Genomic DNA, 15,824 nt, shown 5'->3' with positions numbered 1-15,824 from the left:
AGTAGCAAACACGAGACCTTGCGGAGGGATTCCGTGGAGAAATTGTGTGCGAAAACAACGTTAGCAAGTAGACATTGAGCTAAGAGTCTAACTACTAATATCAACCTAATAAATTCATAATCTTAATGCGTTTAACTAAATTACATCTTGAGTGAGCTACTACTAGGTGGTTTGGTGAATAGAATCTGGTAGTCGAGAACTTCCGTATCCGGTGATACTAGGGATTTAGGGGTTTAGCACTGAGCTATCTGCTTTACCTACGATTGGTGATAATCTGTGACTAATAAAAAGTGGAAAAGAACATAACTTGAATCATTGTTTTGAAACGAAGAAGGATTCCTTGATCTAATCTCTCTTATTAATTTCAACTTAAACTTTTAATTTCTTTATTTACTTTCTTTTGTTTTTAAAATCTAAAAAATCAATCCCCCTTTTTTGTGACAACTAAACAACTAAACTCTCTTGCTCCTCGTGGGAATGAACTTGACTACACTATATTACTTATTAATTAGGTGGAAAAATATTAATTAATTTGTTGTGGTTACGACACGCATCATTTGGATATAAATATAGTGTGTTCTCACATTTGTGTATAGGTCCAAAACCGGGAACCTGAAGTATGCGTACCCATACGCGTACTGACGGTTGTTGGATGTCTGGGCAAGTACGCGTATCCATACGCATACTGGCGTAAGTTTCATGTCCGTGAATTTCTACTGGAGTTTGGAAGTGTGAATTGGTATGTGCACCCGTACGCGTACTGGCGTAACCAAACTCGGTCCGGCTACTTAAGTATGCGTACCCGTTTGCATACTTGAGTTGGTTACTTTCTAAAATCCGTTGTACATGAACTTAAACATTTATAAAATAAGGAATGCAATCTTTGCAAACCGTGGCTATAATGTTCACGAACTGATTCGAGTGACTCAAACTGATTTTGATTCAATTGCGTCCTTATATACTTCTATGAGAATATAACAATTGAACGGCTCTCTAACTAGTTTCATTTGAACTAGTTATGATTAAGATGAATAAGGTTGATATGAGAGTAATCATATGGCTAAATTCGGTTAACTTTTGTTGAGCCAACATGGTGTACACATTTGGGTATGGTTACATAAACCTAAATGAGGCTATATTTCATTTGTGTGTAGCAAGCTAAGTTCGATCTAACGGTTGAAATATATTATCTTGGTTGAATCAGGTTTTTCATCTAACGGTGAATATTGAATGCTTTATTACCAAGGTAAATTGGATTACAAATCCTAATTTGAAAACTGTATAAAGGAGAACTCTAGCAACTGGGAAACCTAATCCCCACACCTCTTGTGTGTTACTAGTTTCATCAACTAGAGTCAATTCTCCTTTAACCTTAGGTTTCTATGGAGACCCTGTAGGTTAATGACTTCAAAGACTTCATTGGGATTGTGAAGCCAGACCCAACTATTTCCTTTGTAGTTGTGTGTTCTGACCTTGCCCGATTCTGTCGTTTGAGTACTATCTTCTCTAAAATTTGCTCGAGATTTAATATCCGATGGACAAGATAAAAATTAATCACAAACACCTTCGTCTCATCGTTTGTGATTCCAAGATATCTAGTTTCTCCATTATACAACTTAGATTATTGTGAGGTGAAAGATAATACTAGGCTGTTCTTCGGGAATATAAGTCCGGGTTATCAATTGGTTGATGTTCACCTTGATTTATCAAAAACGGAACAAAAACTCTTGGGTATTTCTGTGTGAGACAGATTTATTCATTCTATAGACTTTTCTGTGTGAGACAGGTTTGTTTATCAAGTCTTCGACATTGGGTCGTAGGAACTCTTGGTTGTGGGTGAGATCAGCTAAGGAAATCAAGTGCGTAGTATCCTGCTGGGATCAGAGACGTAAGGAACGCAACTGTACATTGAATTTGTGTGAGATTGATTAGGGTTCAACTACAGTCCAGTCTGAAGTTCATTGGTAGTAGGATAGTGTCTATAGCGTCTTAATACAGTATGGTGTTCAAACTGGACTAGGTCCCGGGTTTTTTCTGCATTTGCGGTTTTCTTCTGTGTTATTTCTTTTCCGTATTATATTTTGTTATATAATCGAAATATTACAGGTTGTGTGTTAAGATCAATCAATTAGATAATCCAACCTTTGTTTGTTGATTTAAATTGATTGACACTTGAACATTGGTCTTTGGTACCGTTCAAGTTAATCCTCTTATATTCAATCGGGCTCGCAGATTTTTATTTGCTGATTGCAGATTGAATTAAGAGTTAGAGATATAAACTCTTTGATATACTTTTCTCTAGATTGATTCTGACTATCTAGTTGATTCTCTAGATTGTATATTAGAGTAAGTCCTCTCAGATTTCCAAATGAATTGTTGGGTGTGGTTGTTAGACCCCCGCATTTCCAAATGAATTGGTATCAGAGCAGGCAAACACATTAAAGACCTTATAAGTCTGTGTTTGTAGCAATCTGTGCTCTGAGGACCTAAGAAGTATATCACTAGATAATAAATATTAATATGTATTTCAAAGATTCTGATCTCAACAAAAATCTTGGGTTTGCCTTAAAGGATAGCTCTGTAGTAGATTCTTCCGAATCCCGAGGGAAAAACAAGATTTGTGAGTTCGTGTCAGAATCTGAAATGGTACTCGCCAGATCACTAAAAAAATATGTTGATATCATTGACCTTCAAGTTCCTAAAATCAAGACTCTTGAAGAAAAGAATGATCAGCTTATTGATGAATTTTAAAAATCTCTTGAAAGGAAACGTGAACTCTACAGCTTCATTGAATCTCTCTCTCTAACGATATCGAAAAATTGGTTCAAGAAACTACTCTACAACGTGAAAAGATTAGTATGCTTGAAGATACTGTTAAAGAAGACCCAATTAGAGAAAAAAATTTAGTCAAGGTTCATTCATTAGATATAAACAGTTATCTTGTTGAAAAAGAGAAACTTGTTGCATCTCTTCAATTTGCCCGGGAGCAGTGTAACACCTTGAAAAAGGAAAACTCAGCTTTGATGATTAAGTCATCTTCTGCATCTTCTTCTGATACTCACAAGGCTTTACCTGGAGTAAAGAAAAATTCCTCCAAGGAATTACCCACTGGAAATCACTTGCAAAATTTGCGTGCGCCGGAAGAGGTTATGGGTGAAGGCAGTCATGTCTCAAATCCACGATATTGTTCCTTATGTGCGAAAAAGAATCACTATACTCTTCATTGTTTTGGTAGGAGGAAACAAATTTCTGATCTCCATAATTTGCTTCTTTCTACTGTCAACGGAGTAAATATTTTGACGGCGTCCATAGTGAATTTCCTTCCTACAGAAAACCAGAACTCTTATAAAAATGATCTCTCATCTAGAAATCATCACAGGTTGCATGTTACCCATTATGATATAAGCTCTTGTGCCACTAATGAACACTTTGCCTGTGCTCATAAGAACAAGTCTGGTAAGTCTAGGTCAAGAAAATGGAAATCCTCCAACTTCTCTCCTCTAGAACCAATATCTAGAGGTCCTAGACTCAGTCCTCAGAAAAATCCTTCCGATGGACTATTGAAAGGGTTTATGACAAATTCTTATGGAATAAGTTATAATCGATGGAATGGAGGTAATGCACAGATGCTTGTACAACTCTTCTCTCATGATTCGTAGTGAGATCACTTCTCACTCCTTTACCTAACTCTAGGTTATCTCATCCTTGAATTTATCTTGAGAGGTACAAGTATGATGATTACGGGAGTCTCAAGATTTGTTGTATATTTTTAATCGTTTTCTTCTTAATCAATCTGAGTTTTGCAATCCTGCTATCATAACTCAGGCTCTAATTTAAAGTGATTATTGAGCTATATTAACAATCATTATGTTATCCCTTATTGGTTTTTTCATCGTTCTCTTGTGAACGGTCCATGTACGTCCGTGTCCCTCTTCTGCGAGTTTATAGGGTTTCCTTAATGAGGAGTATCTTATCTTTACTTAATATATATATATATATATGTATCATATATTATATTAATCCATCCCTAAAAAAATTATATGGAGAACTCTGCAAAATCTCAAGAGATTGTGCATCTTGATATGGAGGAAGACACTCAAGGACATGATTCGATTCAAGAGCTGGTTCTGAAGAAGATGCTTGAAAGGAAGGAACACAACTCCTGGATTGGTGAATCTGTCAAGGATTTAACTCGTTTTTGGGACGATTCAAAGGTCGAGTTTGCAAATCTTCAACTGAAAATAAGCCAAATCTTAGATGGTCAGGCCAGAATCCTTTCAAACCAAAATATTCTGATACGGAATCAGAAAAAGCTCATCATGGACTGTGTCAAAGCTAGACAACTTGCTCGGGTTGTTGATCGGAAAGTTTGTGTACTAACTCACGAACATGGTGTATCTACGGTCAAGAGAATAAAGGAAATCAGTGATACCTTCTATGATGAATTCATTGAAAGGTATGAGGTTCTCAAATAACTTTGATTTTATCTAGGAAACTTCTTATGAGAATTTATTTCTTGTGTTTTTAGAAGGATTACTAGGGTTTGGAATAACCATTATTGTGAATACACATAGGTATTTCCAACGTTTTCATCTTCAATGTTTTTATATTTATTTATTTAAATTCTAAGTTTTTTGGAAGATGATTGTTGCAATTTTAATCTTTATGATTTTATATATTGCAAATTGTTGTGGAATATGTTGTTTACGTTCGTGAACCTATGACTGTCACATACTTGTTCAAAGATTATTTCTGTTATGTCGGTATGAAATTATTGATAACAGATAGAATGAACTTTTGACAAACGAAAGTTAAAGCCTTTTATGTTATTATGCAAATTTTGATGGAAGAAAGGATGCACTTTTTTTTACAAGGATTAAGTCTATTATATGTCATTGTGCAAATAGTGATGAAAAATAGAATGAATCCTTGTTTAATCCGCAGTATTGGTCTATCTCCGATCCACATTTTTGTGTATATATTGTGTTGCTCCATAAGTTCTCTTATGCCAAGCATGGCCAATTGAATTGACCATTTTTGTGGTTGATTCAATTGAGATTTTTGGATACAAATCTATGTTTTTCATGTGATTTGGTTATGTCCAAAGAAATCCTTCTTATCTTGTATAAGTAAGGTCGCCTTTGTTGTTCTTTCGGGAATGAAATTTTATGGGAGAGATTTCTTTTTGAACTTGTGCTTTATTTCCAAATCTTTGTGGGGAGTGCGGTCCTGGAATATTATAGGGTTATCTTGTATCTTTATAAACTCCTTGATGAATGCATTTAGCTTCGGATTTATGATTGCACCTAAATAAGTTGGTATGTCATTCTCTTTTGATCATGAAGTATCTCTATGAAAATTTCATGAGTATCCCACTAGTTTTCCTACCTTTGCCAATTTATATTGACAAAAAGGGGGGGGGGGGGAATTAATGTGTAGTTTCAAACTACAAATACATATGGTTTACGGATCATTATGTAAAGGGGAGTGGTTTTCATGTCGAGATGAAGTATTGACTAAGAGGGACTGATACATATCCCCATAGTATTGTTGTCAAAGTTGTGATACAATTGAACTTTGATAATGTGTGATAATACTATGACAATGTATAACAATGATCAAGAGCACTTGTTTTCTCATTGTTATCGCTACGGATCTTCAACAACTATGATGCTGAGTTGAACACGTTTAGAAATTAGAATCATGGAGTACTTGGAAGCAACGAAGATTTCGAGTCGTGTTGAAGATTCCAAGGAGATCAAGCATTTGGATGAGAAGCTACAAAGTTTTTTTTATTTTGTAATCCATAATGTATTCATAGTTTTGTCACTAAAATTGACAAAAGGGGAGATTGTTAGATCACTGCTCGGTCGAACTCGCATGCGTTGATATCTCAAACATGTTTGTCAATGTTTGTGATCAAAACTATAAGTCTTGATTTCTAGCCTATTTATATATGTCTCGGACTAGGACGTAGATTGTGTAGTTGAGCATTAGACTTCACGACGTTCATCATTTGAAGACGGAGAACTACTAAGGGGAGCTTGTGAAACTTCATCAACAAAAGGTATGTGGAGAGTGAAACTCATCTATCACTTGAAAGTATATTTCTACTGTATCTCCTATATTAAGACATAAGTCGTATTACAATATAGTTTTATATTATACACATTTGAGATTTCGAGCTGAGTTTATCTCGCTTACATATTTCTCGAAATATGTGTTGGCAAGCTTTCGCTTCGACCAAGTTCATCTTATATTCATGACGAATGTCAGAATATGATCATGTGAAAATTACCGAGTAACATCTTACATGGTTTGTGTGATACAATCATTTGGTGTAGACTTGGAATGTTTCGTTATGATTATTTCAATATCTTGAAAATTGCTTTGATGTTAATAGTGAGTGAAAACGGCAATTGTCATCCTCTAAGAAAATTTAAATGATTGAAATAAAGAGTTTAGAATCAATTAACTATGTTTGGATATAAACATTGTGTGTTCTCCTATTTGTGTATAAGTCCAAAACCGTGAACCTGAAGTATGCGTACCCGTACGCATACTGGCGGTTGTTGGATGTCGGGGCAAGTATGTGTACCCGTACGCATACTGGCGGAAGTATCATGTCCATGAATTTCTTATGGAGTTTTGACGTGTGAATTGGTATGCACACCCGTACGCGTACTGGCGTAACCAAACTCGGTTCGGCAACTTATATATGTGTACCCGTTTGCATACTTGAGTTGGTTACTTTCTAAAATCGGTTGTACATGAACTTAAACATTTATAAAATAAGGAATGCAATCTTTGCAAACCATGGATATAATTTTCATGAACTGATTCGAGTGAATCAAACCGATTTTGCTTCAATTGTGTTCTTGTATACTTCTATGAGAATATAGCAATTGAACGGCTCTCTAAGTAGTTTTATTTGAGTCATTTGAATTAGTTATGGTTAAGATGAATGAGATTGATATGAGAGTAATCGTATGGCTAACTTTGGTTAACTATTTTTGATCCAACATGGTGTAAACATTTGGGCACGGTTACATAAACCTAAATGAGGGTACATTTCATTTGTGTGAAGCAAGATAAGTTCGATCTAACGGTTGAAATATATTATCTTGGTTGAATCAGGTTTTTCATCTAACGGTGAATATTGAATGCTTTGTTACCAAGGTAACTTGGATTACAAACCCTAATTTAAAAAGTGTATAAATGAGAACTCTAGAAACTGGGAAACCTAATCCCCGGACCTCCTTTGTGTTACTAGTTGCATCAACTAGAGTCGATTCTCCTTTAACCTTAGGTTTCTATCGAGACCCTGTAGGTTAATGACTTCAAAGACTTCATTGGGATTGTGAAGCCATACCCAACTATTTTCTTTGTAGTTGCGTGTTCTGATCTTGCCCAATTCTATCGTTTGAGTACTATCTTCTCTAAGATTTGCTCGAGATTTAATCTCCGATAGGCAAGATAAAAAGTAATCACAAACACCTTCGTCTCATCGTTTGTGATTCTACAAAATCTAGTTTCGCCATTATACAATTCAGATTATTGTGAGGTGATTGATAATACTAGGCTGTTCTTCGGGAATATTCTGGGTTATCAATTGGTTCCTGTTCACCTTGATTTATCAAAAGAGGGATCAAAAACTCTTGGGTATTTCTGTAGGAGACATATTTATTCATTCTATAGACTTTTCTGTGTGAGACAGCGTTGTTTATCAAGTCTTCGACTTTGGGTCGTAACAACTCTTTGTTGTGGGTGAGATCAGCTAAGGGAATCAAGTGCGTAGTATCCTGCTGGGATCATAGACGTAAGGAAAACAACTATACCTTGAATCAGTGTGAGATTGATTAGGGTTCAACTATAGTCCGGTCCGAAGTTCATTGGTAGTAGGCTAGTGTCTGTAGCGTCTTAATACAGTGTGGTGTTCAAACTGGACTAGGTCCCGGGGTTTTTCTGCATTTGCGGTTTTCCTCGTTAACATAATTCTGGTGTCTGTGTTATTTCTTTTCCGTATTATATTTTGTTATATAATTGAAATATCACAGGTTGTGCGTTAAGAGCAATCAATTAGATAATCCAACCTTTGGTTGTTGATTTAAATTGATTAACACTTGAACATTGGTCTTTGGTACCGTTCAAGTTACTCCTCTTATATCCAATCGGGCTCGCAGATTTCTATTTGATGATTGCAGATTGAATTATGAGTTAGAGATATAAAATCTTTGATATACTTTTATCTAGGTTAAGTCCGACTGTCTAGTTGATTCTCTAGAAGGTATATTAGAGTAAGTCCTCTCAGATTGCCAAACGAATTGTTGGGTGTGGTTGTTAGACCCCCGCATTTTCAAGTCTAAAGCCATTCGATTCTAGCTTTGTGTATATGTAATAGGCGCTCCTAAAAGTAAAAAACTCTTGACTGACAAATTACGACTATTAATCAAGTGAATCGGTTTGAAAAACATGATACGACTTAAGGAAAACCAACCTGAATATGCAACGGCATACATATAGCTGCAGGAAAACCCACAATACACCTAAAGCTACAACTATAAGTACCAATCAAGCATTCAAGATGAGGAGTTATGATTCGTGAGTAGAATTACGAGAGTAAGCTGAATATCAAGATACAGGCGATTTACTTATTCGGTGTTAAAACCTACATCCATCGGGGTGATTTCACTATGGTTTGGGAAGATTACAGGCTCTCAATTAAGCTACGATGGTCTATTTCTCTCTCTAACACTCTAACTTAACTACGAACCCTAAAACTCAACCCTCACATACGTTGTTTACATTTTTTTTCACTGGTGGGATACAACTCAGCTCACTCGTGATATGTGCTTGTTGATTTTTGATATAACCTCTTCTTACCGCATGAATTGCGAGCTGGTTAATCTTCGCTAGTAGCTATCCTTATTGCGAAGCTCATGAAGCAACCCTCGATGATAGCCCTATTTAGTGAGTAAAACATTGTAACTTATGATTAAAGTGCAACATCATCCCATATAGCCCCATTTAGTGATTAAAACATTGTAATTTATGATTATAGTGCAACACCATCCCATGAACGCAACTGGTGTAAAAGTACGTGCATGGTGCTAGGGGTGGCAACGGGTCCGAGTAGTACCGGAATCGGTCATTTCATTCAGTTCCAAGTTCAGTTACTAAATTACTGGACGTGGAACTGACCCAATAAAAACCTTAGATACCCGCCGAGTCCAGGTACTTGTCGGGTCTTGCAAAATCAACTATGCTTTTTAATAATCTTTTTTATATTCATTATGTTGGTTTTAATCTAATTATTTTATATATAAAGTTATTATTATACCTATGCAAAATTAGACGAAAAAATAAATGGAAAAAAAACATCTAAGCAAAACTAGACGAAATATTTGCATTTTAGGTTAAATTAACAATTAAAAAGATAAATAATCGGATACCCGATACCCGTGGATATTACCTGTTAGAACCTGAAAGCTTATCGATTCCTAATGGTTATATCCATTAGGACCCGAAAGCTTATCGGTTTCTAATGGTTCTACCCGTCGGGTAATGCTATTGTCAATGGTCCAATTTTAGAATCCGGAAGCCGATTCGATTCATCCGATTTCGGTTCGGTTTTGGATAACCGGGTACTCATTGGTGGCCCTAGATGCATTTTCTGCGTATAATTCAAAATTACCACGTAATATAGGATTTCGAAATAATTATAGTCTTTTTTGACTTCAATCATATATAGGTTTATTCTAATTTCTATTCAGATATCGGATACTGTCCAATCTGGAATCATAAGAAAAAGAAATAATTTTTTTTTTGTCACGTAATAAAGATAAATTAGGATGAAGAGATTTACGAAATAAAAAGTAAAGTAGATTAATTAAATTTTGAAAAAGAAAAATATATACAAAACTTTAACATACATTTCTGTGAATGCATTCATGACTATCCAATTTATCTTCCGTAAAAAAAAAAAAAAAAAAAAAAAACCTAAAGCCTTCTTGCTCATATTTGGTCCTTTTGGACCAGATCTGGGCAAGGATTATTTTTCTTTTCAAGTTTTTGGTAGTAGGTAGTTGAATAAGATGTTTTTACATCGTTGTTGGAGTCTTTTCACATATTTCTTCTTTTTTTTGGGGCGATTTTTCTTCATCGTCGTGGGGCGAGTTTTTCAAATTTTAACGGCGGGTTCGTGGCTTGATATTCTCGATTCAAAAACATAGACAATTCATCACGATATCGCTTTGTATCGGCATCCGCGTTCGTGTGGATCGACAAATTTATGGACAAAGTACTCCTTTGTTTTAGGAGCGTCTCTTATCGAAGAAAAATACAATTAGATTAAATAGTTGGAATTTATTTCCGAATATACCATCGTCTCTCCCTTATACATAAAAAGACTTCGGATATCTTTGGAATTTATTGCTCTTTCTCTTCGCGATCTACTTGTAATTGATGTCCTTATTTGTATTAGGGTTTTGATTATTTTGTACTTTGATGTTTTTATTATTCTTGTAAGCGAACATGTAATCACCATTTTGATTTGAGTGAATTGAAATATGTTGATCGTCCAAAAAGAAAAAGACTATCCAATTTCATAATTTAAGAAAAGTATATTGAATATTTCCGATTTCAGAATTTAATTAGAAAATGTTATTAGGATTCTGACTATTTATATTTTGATTATATTTAATATATTGGGTGCGAATTTAAGAGGATTTTAATGTTTCACCAATAAAGTTTTAAATAAAATGTTTGGGCTGCAGGGATCCTTAAATTGTTGAGAAATTCTGTCAATTGCCCGTATATTTTAAAACATTGTTCTAATGGACGAGTAAAAATTAGTATGGGTGAAATGTACACCAAAAAAATAGCAAGAATGAATCTGGATTCATCCTGGCTTAAACTTAAAAAAGAGTGAGGGTAAAACTGGATGCATCCTGATGTAAATTAAAAGTAAGAAAAAATATTTGAAAATGGGTAGGATAAAACTGTTTACATCCTGGATGTTTTTACATTCTCGTCCATTTAAACAGTATCAAATTTTATATGTCTTTTTCACCCAGAAATTATCGTTATTGAGTTAATTGACCAATTTTGTGTAAATTTTCATGAAAACATTCATGACTACATTTTTATTTGTCTTGAAACTACTTGTGATATGTAGTTGGTTTTGATTTTACTAGTAATTTGATATTGATTTGAGTTTTGTTTGTTTTCGTGTGTAAATAATAAGGAGCGTGCGATTGGGAGATACTTATATTAATTGGGGATATGAATTACTAACCCCATTCAATAGTGTTCGCTAAGGGATATTTTCTGGGGCGGAAATACTAAAATACCCTTCTATCTAAATTAAAATTTAAAACTAAAAAAAAAATCAAAATCAAAATTAAATCCTAACAAGTTCTTAAAGATAAGTTAAATTGAATTGTTTTTGAGCAAGAAGAAGAAGAAGAAATGACTTCATTGAGAAGGTACATGATACCCAATCATATTTAAAGTGTTGTTGTTTTAAAATTTCGTTTGGGTTAGAATCATAAACTGAAACTTTTCAGTTTCAGTTTCAATCCACTCCTGGCTTGTGTTCATGACGAATACTCTATTGTTTTTTGCGCCGGCGTGGTTTTTAGGATGAATACGATGCCGATACTGAGTGCCGGTATGGTCTTTAAGATGAATACCATGTCGATACTGAATGCCGACATGGATTTTAGGATGAATACCATGCCGGTACTGAGTGCCGACATAGTATTTCAGGATGAATACCATGCCGAAACTTACTATTTCAGACAGATTTTTTCTGTATGTTTTTGTTCACTTGGGAATCGACCATGCCGACACCACTACCGGCATGCTCGATAATGAACTTTTTGTACCGGTAGTTTATTTACAATTTCAAAATTTGGGGATATTTTGTATCGGCATGGTGAAAGTATGAATACCATGCCGATTTGGTCCCTGCCGGCATGGTATTCATACTATTACCATGCCGACACTGAGTTTTTCAGGCGTAACAATGGCGGATTCAATGAAAAAAAATCAAATTTCAATACATTAATACATATATACGACTAATTGGAGCACTTGTGTATTCAGCTTGTTTACATTTCTGGGTTGGTTCTTTACCTAAACCTTCATGATCATAAATATCTAGATTTAATGTTGTTGCATCAACAAATTCAATGATAATACTTTATTCTAATGATTATCGAACTAATCTATTAACTTACCTAATTATATTTAACCACTAAACATGATTAGTGAGGGGTAGATTAGGAATTAGTTAAATTACATGGATTAAGGGTGACTCTGATTTACTATTTATATCTCGTTTTTGTCTTTTTCCTCTATCCCCCAATTAATATAAGTATACCCAATCACGCCATAGTAAGATGCAGTATAGGCCCTTGCAGTTGGATTCATAAAAGAACATATATATATATATGTAGATACGAGAGGATCCCCTCACACTTTTATTATCACGCTATCTTACACGTTTGGCTAATTTTTGAGAATAAAAATCAAACCGTAACGGATTTGAAGCTAATATTTTGGGGATATGTTCCTCTTACCAAGCTCTACATACCTACCAAAAATGAGGGCATTACGAAATATAAAACCTCACAATCTACCGATACTAATTTCGACGGCCAGAAATCCGTTAATTTTCGACGGCTCATTTTCAAAGTAGTAGATGGTAGTGTTATATGTATCAGAATACGCTCATTTTTAACAGGTATGTAGAACTTAGTAAGATGAACATATCCCCAAAATATTAGCTTCAAATTCATTACGTTTTGATTTTTATTTGCAAAAATAACGCCTAACGTGCGAGATAGTGTGATAATAAAAGTGTGAGGGGATCCCTCCTCTATATACATATATGCATACGTCATAGTTCCACCAAGTAGGGAACCAAATGCTCTACTGAATTTCTACTCTCTACAGGAAATGTTAAGTGTGTTGTGACAAAAGATTCCAACATTATCTCCCTCTTACCGAACGGACCCGCCATTTATTTTTCTCACTTGTTTCTTTTTTTTCCGTTTTTTTTCTTTCTCAGATTAGATATGTTTTTTTGATTAGACATAGACCTTCGTCATGATAATCAAACTAAAAAACTAAACTAACAAACATATATTATATATCGTTTCTCTTGGGAGAAGATATGAATTTGTTCTTTTTATATATGTTATTACAAGATATGGGTAATAATTGAGATATTTTTTAAAAGGGCTTTTAGACTCCACTGCACTTAATTTTTTTATGTCAAAATCGAAGGTTTTGGTGAAATTTGGGTGGGGATGGGGGAAGGTGCTGCTGCCTGTGACCGTAACAGACGTATAAAGCTATGAATAACTAATGCCGTTATCGTCCAGGTTTTCCTAACAAGAAATGGTTAAGAAAACAACGCCAAAACTGTCCTACGCAGACAACACCAAAATTGTCTCTTACATATGCTTTTTTATTTGATCCTATGTTTTCAGCTTGAAACTCACCGTTTCTACAAAAGAGTTTACCTTTCTGTTTTTTTTTTTGGGATATCCTATAGATTAGGCGGTTTCGGAGGGTTTGAGACGGTCTACCCGTAATCATTATCTTTTAATTACCTATTACATTTCACTATAGCTACGGCATTTCGCCGAAATTTATGCAATTATGAAGTAAGAATAAAAAGAGAGACAAAAAGAAAGGAAAGCTTTTCATTAACCGGAGAAAGGAGGGGAGACCCATTACATAAGTATAGGAGGTATTTATACAAGAGTAGAGAGAAAATCCTAATATACTAATGGACCGCACATCCATGGGCCATAGGCCTTACAACACTCCCCCTTGTGCGGTTCAAAAACGGAACTTCAAATGTGTTGCCTCATTAAAATCTTGACAAGGAAAATCCAATGGGACAAAACCTTGACGAAGGGAAAAGAATACAACGTATTGATAAAGCTGGTCACTTCTCTTCAGAAAAACGTACTACATAAAAACCCTGTGGGAAAAAGATAATCTTAACCGGGGAGTCATAAACCTGGTGTTGTTGTTGTCTCATTAAAAACCTTTCCGAGTAACAAAACCCATTGGGACAAAATAAACTCGGTAAAGGGAAAAAGAGTTCAACAGACACTCCCCTTGATGTCGACATCATATCATTATATACTCCCCCTTATTGCAATCAAAGGAGTTCGGACAATTTCCTTAGTCCAATACTCTTTACGTGTTTTTCAAATAAGAACTTAGGAAGTGACTTAGTAAATAAGTCCGCCATATTCTCACCAGACGGTACTTTATTGACTTGAGTGTTTAAGAGACATTGTTGTTGCTGATTGTAAAAGAACTTTGGTGAAATATGTTTCGTATTATCACCCTTGATATATCCTTGCTTCATCTGTTCGATACAAGCTGTATTATCTTTGTAAATGCATATTGGCTCTTCACTGGTAGACTTCAAACCACTAGTCCCTCGAATATGTGTAATGATAGATCTAAACTATACACTCACGAACCGCTTCATGTAGGGGAATGATCTCCGAGTGGTTCGTGGAGGTAGCTACAAGAGTTTGCTTGGTCGATCTCCAGGATATCGCTGTGTTCCCTATGGCGAATACATAACCAGTTTGGGATCGAGCTTTATGTGGGCCAGAGAGGTACCTATTATTTGGGGTTTCAGTGTAGGGGGTTGTTTTAGAAATCCTCCTTTCGTCCTCATAGGGATAAAATAGACCCATGTCAATGGTTCCTTTAAGGTATCTGAAACATTCTTTATACCATTCCAATGACGCTGCGTTGGCGCTGAGCTATATCTAACTAATAAGTTCACTTAGAATCATATATCAGGTCGAGTACATTGTGCTAAGTGCAATAATGCGCCTATTGAACTTAGGCAGGGAATTTCAGCTCCCAATACCTCTTCGTCACCTTCCTTTGGAAGAAATGGATCATTTTGTACATCTAAACTTCGACCAATCATGGGAGTGCTAGAAGGATGCACCTTGTACATATTGAATTGCCTGAGTATCTTATGGACATATGCAGACTGGTGGATTAGTATTCCACAGGCTCGGTGTTCTAGTTCAAGTCCTAGACAAAACCGAGTTTTCCCAAGATCTTTCATCTCAAATTCAGATTTCAAGTAGCTTGCGGTTTCTCTTATTTCATCAAGAGTACCTATTATGTTCATATCATCAACATAAAAAACTATAATTGCAAATCCGGAACTCGTTTTCTTTATAAATACGCAGGGGCATAACTCATTATTTGTATATCCCTTCCCAATCAAATAATCACTTAGACGGGTATACCACATCCGCCCGGATTGCTTTAATTCGTAAAGTGAGCGTTTCAACTTAATTGAAAACGCACTCCGTGGTTTAGAGTTACTTGATTCGGGCAATGGAAGGCCCTTTCATGTATATCTCTGAATCTATATCCCCATAGAGATATGTTGTAACCACATCCATAAGCTGCATTTCAAGTCCTTCTGAAACTACCAAGCTAACTAAGTAGCGGAACGTTATGACGTCCATTACGGGAGAGTATGTTTCCTCATAATCAATTACAGGGCGTTGTGAGAAACCTTGCGCCACAAGGAGAGCCTTATACCTCAAGAATTCATTCTTCTCATTGCGCTTTCTGATAAATACCCATTTATGTCCTACGGGTTTTACACCTAGTGGGGTTAGCACTACCGCACCAAATACCCGTCTATTTGCCAGTGAATTTAACTCTTCTTGGATTGAAACTTCCCATTTATGCCAGTCTGCTCTTTTTTGACATTCTGCAATAGAGCGTGGTTCGATGTCATCGTGCTCAATAAT

This window comes from Papaver somniferum, chromosome 8 (assembly GCF_003573695.1).
Source record: "Papaver somniferum cultivar HN1 chromosome 8, ASM357369v1, whole genome shotgun sequence".
NCBI classification, from domain to species: domain Eukaryota; kingdom Viridiplantae; phylum Streptophyta; class Magnoliopsida; order Ranunculales; family Papaveraceae; genus Papaver; species Papaver somniferum.
This window is presented reverse-complemented; position numbering follows the sequence as displayed.